Here is a 6,239-nt window from a genome sequence, read left to right as displayed (position 1 = left end):
TTGGGGTGAACCAGAAAAGTTTGGGTAGAGCCGGATCTAAATGTTGGCTAGGTAAGCGTCCTGTAGTAAGACTATGAGTCATGCCCAGATTTTGGGGAGCTCTACACTAGCCTAAGTAATGCCTCACGGCCAATCCTGGATGATTATACCCTTCAAGATGGTTACTTGTTCAAGGCTAACAAGTTATGTATCCCTCAATCTTCAGTGAGAGATTTCCTAGTTTCGGAGATACATGCGAGAGGCCTTGCAGGTCATTTTGGTCAAGACAAAACAATTGAGGAAGTGGAACGTCAATTCTATTAGCCTGGTCTTAAGAGGGGCGTTGCCAAGATAATTGGTCAGTGTTGTACATGTCAACTAGCCAAACATCGCAAACAAAACACTAGCCTGTACACGCCTCTGCCTGTGCCAGATCGCCCGTGGTAGGATTTGAGCATGGACTTTGTGTTAGGTTTCCCCCGTACCTTTAGGAAGCATGATTCTATTCTAGTAGTTGTTGATCGCTTCTCTAAAATGGCTCATTTCCTACCATGTTCTAAGACTTCTGATACTTCTAAGATTGCAAAGCTCTATTTTGATGAGATTGTCAAACTTTATGGTCTTCCCAAAACCATAGTGTCTGATAGGAATATTCGCTTCATGAATTATTTTTGGAAGACCTTGTGGTATTTAGTAGGCACCAAATTGAAATTTTTCACGACATTTCATCCTCAAACTGATGGTCAAACTGAGGTGGTTAATCGTAGTCTAGGCAACCTCCTTCGGTGTCTAGTGGGTGAAGCCAATCAGAATTGGGATTCAAGTCTTCCTATAGCCTTACTTGCATATAATATCTCTGTCAATAGGTCTATAAGCGCTAGTCCTTTTGAGGTTGTGCATGGATATACACCTAGGAAGCCCTTAGATCTTTTGCCCATGTCCCCACATGTTAGGAATTCTGAATCTAATGAGGCATTTGCATGACATATTCATGATTTGCATAATGAGATTCACAAAAAAATTCAGGTAAGTAATTTTCAATATAAATTCATGCTGACACTCAACAACGTCATGTAGAGCTTCAAGTAGGGGATTATGTCATGATTCAGATTCAACTTGAACGGTTTCCCTTTGGGACCGTTAAGAAATTTCAGGTTCGTAGTGCCGGTCCATTCAAGGTATTGAAACGAATGGGCCCAAATGCATATGTCATTGACCTTCCTCATGATTATGATATTAGCTCCTCCTTTAATATTGAGGATCTAGTTGCTTATAAAAGCCTCACAGCTATTCCTGATACTCCTTTTGATGAGCCTTTGCTTGATCCTATCGATGCCCCTATACCTACCCCTTTACCCTTAAATCTGTCCTATGCACATAAAGAATCTATTGATGCTATTTTAGATGAGCAGATTGTTTCTACCAGGGATGGAGGAGTTCACCATTTCCTAGTTTGGTGGCGAGGGCTCTGTTTGCACATAGATTACTCGAGATGAGCTATAGCAACTGGATCTTGACTTACTGGAGTACTATTAGAGCTCTTCAGATTTCTACTCGATGGGGTTGAGTTCTTCTCACCCAGGGGGAGTTGGTGTGGACACAAGGTACAAGCCCCCAAATATACGCATGTATGGGAAGAAGAGCAAAAAGAAGACGACCCAACCTGTGACCTTATGGATGGAGCCTATTAGTTATTGGGCTTGAGACTAAGTAAGTCCGAACATTTAATAATTAGGGTTTCTTTATGCATTTTATTGTAGTTATTTAAACACTTTTTCTAATTATTGTAAGACAGTTTTGAGAATTTAAAAAAAAAAAGTGTGTTTCTTTTACACTGGTGCCGACTCTAGTTTTTGTTTGGTGCTGACTCCAAGCAACCCTTAGGTGCTGACTCCTAGGGTTTATTTTTTCTGTTTATTTGTTCCATTGAAATATTGTGGTTGTCCTACGTCATGTTCATTCTTGAATGGTAAAGGATTGAAAAGCCTGAATCAGCTCTGTATTTTGTTGCAATTGTGTATCCCCTCTGGATTCGAAGAAAATCATCAAGTTTATGGTAGTAATATTATAAATGAAGAGAGTATTTTTCAATGTTATTAGAAATCATGTGAGGTCTAAGCTTGGTGGTGGCAGATCCTTTGGAGGGTTCACACCTCTATTTTTAAGTAAGTGTTTCTATGTATTGAGTTGTGCAGCTATTTGTTGCCTGTATGACTTTTGTCTTGTTCTTAACAAATTTGCTACCAATTGGTTATTTTAATATCCAGCCATTTACTCTTCTAAACACAAAGAAAAATTAATTAAGATACCAATGCTTGAACGTCATCTTTCTAGAAATCATGGCTCTGCTTAATTCATAAATTAGTTTTCTGAAAATAGCACCTAAATGGATTTGAATGTTGTTCTAGCAACCCAGATGATAATTGATCATACTAATAGTCGATTATCTAGGTATAGATTTAATGAGACCTATATATATTTCAAGTACAAGGTCTACCTAAAGAAGGTAAAATGCACACATCTGATGTGTGGGGGGTACCATTAAGGAGGTTTATGAAGGTACCAAACTCTTTAGGCTACTAAATTTATATACCTGATTTGGATTTTTCCTATGAAGTAAAAGTGCAATAATTATTCTGGCCAGATGATAATATCCTCTAGATTTGGATCTAGTTGAATAGAAAGAGTTATGCTATTTAATGTGACCATAAAACATCGAAATGAATGGCAGAGCTAAAGATGCTATAGAATGCACCCATGTGATGAGATGGCCAAGAGTGTTGTGCTCTACAAGCACTTAGTATTTTTAACTAAAATATAAATATTCAAATCTCCTCCCTCCAACTATCGAATTACCGAAAGAAAAAATTCCTTCCAGTATCACCACACATATACTTATAAATGTAAAACACTTTTTTGAACAAAATAAAATATGTTGTTTGAAATCAAATAAAGAAACATGATAACTTGCTTGATACTATCCAACATCACAATCCATAAAATAGATAGAATAACTATATCTATATAATCCAATATAATTCAACTACGTGGTATACCACGAGATATCAATTTTAGGTCCAAAACGCGGCAATCAACATTACTTTTAAGACTGAAAAATGCAATAGTATATATCTAGGTAATATAGTGTCTTTGAATAATTTTATAACACAATTAAAAACAGACACTTAAAACACTTTCATATATCAAGTTTAGCTATTAATTGCATCAACCTTGAAGCTACTTCCATCGAATCTGAAACCATAGCATAGAAAAAAAAGTGAAACAAAACTCATTAAATGTGGAATCTGAAACCATAGCATAGAAAAAAAGTGAAACAAAACTCATTAAATAAAGTAGATAAAGAAGAATATGCTTCCAGTAAAAGAAATAGGTGCTTAAGTCTATAAGGAAATGAAATAAAATATAAAAGCTTATTATGTTTGTGGTACCATTAAGAGTCTGTTTGGATATTGCTTATTGTTGAAAATTGAAAATACAGTAGTAAAATCATTTTTAAATGTGTGAATAGCGCCTTGGGACCCAGTTTTAACTTAAAATTTGCTGAGTTCTGTACTTGTGGGTCCCGTGAATAGTGCATGAAACCCACAGAGAATAGGCCAAACGCATTAACTTTCAGTTTTAAGCAACATCCAAACTCACACTAAATTGCCATTGAATAGCCACAATAAGAAACTAATCATTTATATTAGGAAGTTTTCCACTAGAGTGATACTAGGGATGTTACAATTTTTACTACACAAGTCTTACAAATTGATGATTCTCGGAAAAAAAAAAAAAAAAAAAAGTCTTACAAATTGATGTGTCACAAACCACAAAAAAATAATTCAAACATTTATTTATTAAGTTGTTGAAGTATTGCCAATCACATTCATTATCCCGTTAATTTGTAAGTTTTTCATAGTAAAATTGATAATAGTTTCAAGTCATCATATAAAAAGGTAATACTCAATGTAGTGGCAGCTTCAAGAATATTTTTTTAAGAGGGTCTTAATTCATGTTGAAGATGTTAACAATGACCTTTTTTATAAATAATATTTTCTTATTTCATCTTAATAATTAGGATGATAAGATTAGATATTTTCTTGTAACGCATGATTCGAGGTAAGATTTTTTAAGCCAACACAAGTTCTATTAAAAGATGAGCCTTAGGTAGGAGATAAATGTATCCATATTACTAGCAAAAGAATAAATGATAAACTATAAATTCATTGGGCATATTGTTTGTTAGTATAATGAAGATATTAATTATTGTTGCAAATATTAAATCTTGAAAATCATCTATAGTGTCTTATTATAATAAAGTTACTAATTATTGTTATCAAATGATCTTTAATTATTATTAATTGCATAGAAACTTTAATTTATTATTATTTTTATTTAACAATTTAACTTAACTTTGAGGACTTATTGGTTTTTGTAATTTATTAAGAAGAATATTTATTATATCTTTTGCATTACTCTATTAAGAATTCAATAGAATAATTCAATTAAAAAAAAAGACATCACTCACCACTTCTACTATCTCACACCTAATTGTCTTTTAATATTTACATTTTACCGTCCACTTGATTCTGTATTCTTGAGATTTAAGATCGACAAATTACTAATTTTTGTTGATATTTTTTTTTATTAAAAATTTCCAAAATAAAAGTTGGTGTTGAATATGAATTGGTTTGTTTTTGGATTTCTTTTAAGGGTTCAAGTTTATATTTTAAGATGATCAAAATAAATAATTTAAAAAATATTATATATAAATATTTTTTTTTTCCTAAGTGAGGGGGTTCGTTCGAACCCCGTGGAAACAACCTGGCGCCACCCCTGACTCAATGGCATCTCAGTGCTTTTTTATCATTTCTTCAAGCCATAAAACTAAACACTCTGCAAAAGCAGTGATAAATTGTTCATATTTAATAAGTAGGTTCTTCAGGGTGTTCATTCTTGAATGGTAAAGGATTGAAAAGCCTGAATCATCTCTGTGTTTTGTTGCAATTGTGTATCCCCTCTAGATTCAAAGAAAATCATCAAGTTTATGGTAGTAATATTATCAATGAAGAGAGTATGTTTCAATGTTATTAGAAACCATGTGAGGTTTAGGCTTGGTGGTGACAGAGCCTTTGGAGGGTTCACACCTCCATTTTTAAATAAGTTTTTCTATGTATTGAGTTCTGCAGCTATTTGTTGTTGTATGACTTTAATATTGTTCTTAACGAATATGCTACTAATTGGTTATTTTAATATCCAGCTATTTACTCTTCTAAGCACAAGGAAAAATTAATTGAGATACCAATGCTTGAATCTCACCTTTCTAGAAATCATGGTTCTGCTTAATCCATAAATCAGTTTTCTGAAAGTAGCACCTAAATGGATTTGAATGTTGTTCTACCAACCCAGATGATAATTGATAATACTAATAGCCGATTATATAGGAATAGATTTAGTTGAAAATATAAGTCATGCAACTTTTTATGAGACCTATATATATTTCAAGTACAAGGTCTACCTAGAGAAGGTATGAAAAACACATCTGATGTGTTGGGGTGCCATTAAGAAGGTATATGAAGGCACCAAACTCTTTAGGCTACTAAATTTATATACCTGATTTGGATTTTTTTTCTATGAAACTGAAAGTGCTGTAATGTTCTGGCCAGATGATAATATTCTCTAGATTTGGGTGTAGTTGAATAGAAAGAGTTATGCTATTTAATGAGACCATAAAAACTTCAAAATGCATGGCGTAGCTAAAGATGCTAGAATGCACCCATGTGATGAGTTGAGGGACCATCATAAAGGAAAATGAAGGACCATACTTTTTAGGCTTCATGTATATATACTAATTGGATTTTTCCTAGGAAAGTGAAAGATAGTGTTTGTCAAGCATCTCATTGTATACTTTGTGAATTGCAGAAAATATATCTAAATTGATACTTTTAGGCTTCACATTTAGCATGTCAAAAATATTTTGAAACATGCTCTATATTATGGGAGTGAATTCACCAGCAAAATCGTGTTGGCTTGAAAATCTGTGAGAAAATTTTGTAGCTTATTTGCCCCATTTTCTTAGTTTCTTTAGTTGAGACACAGGTACTCCTGAAGTATAGCTCATAAAATATAAGGTGAACTCCAAGCAAATCATATTTGAAAGTTAATTTTTATATCAGATTATTTACTTTTATTGATTTGAAGTATGAAATCAACTAAACGCATTGAGTATCTAATAAACTAATTCGAGTTAGAAAATT

This window comes from Castanea sativa, chromosome 12, assembly GCF_040712315.1.
Source record: "Castanea sativa cultivar Marrone di Chiusa Pesio chromosome 12, ASM4071231v1".
In the NCBI taxonomy this organism is placed as follows: Eukaryota; Viridiplantae; Streptophyta; class Magnoliopsida; order Fagales; family Fagaceae; genus Castanea; species Castanea sativa.
The sequence above is the reverse complement of the archived record's forward strand: the minus strand, read 5'-3'. Positions refer to the sequence as shown.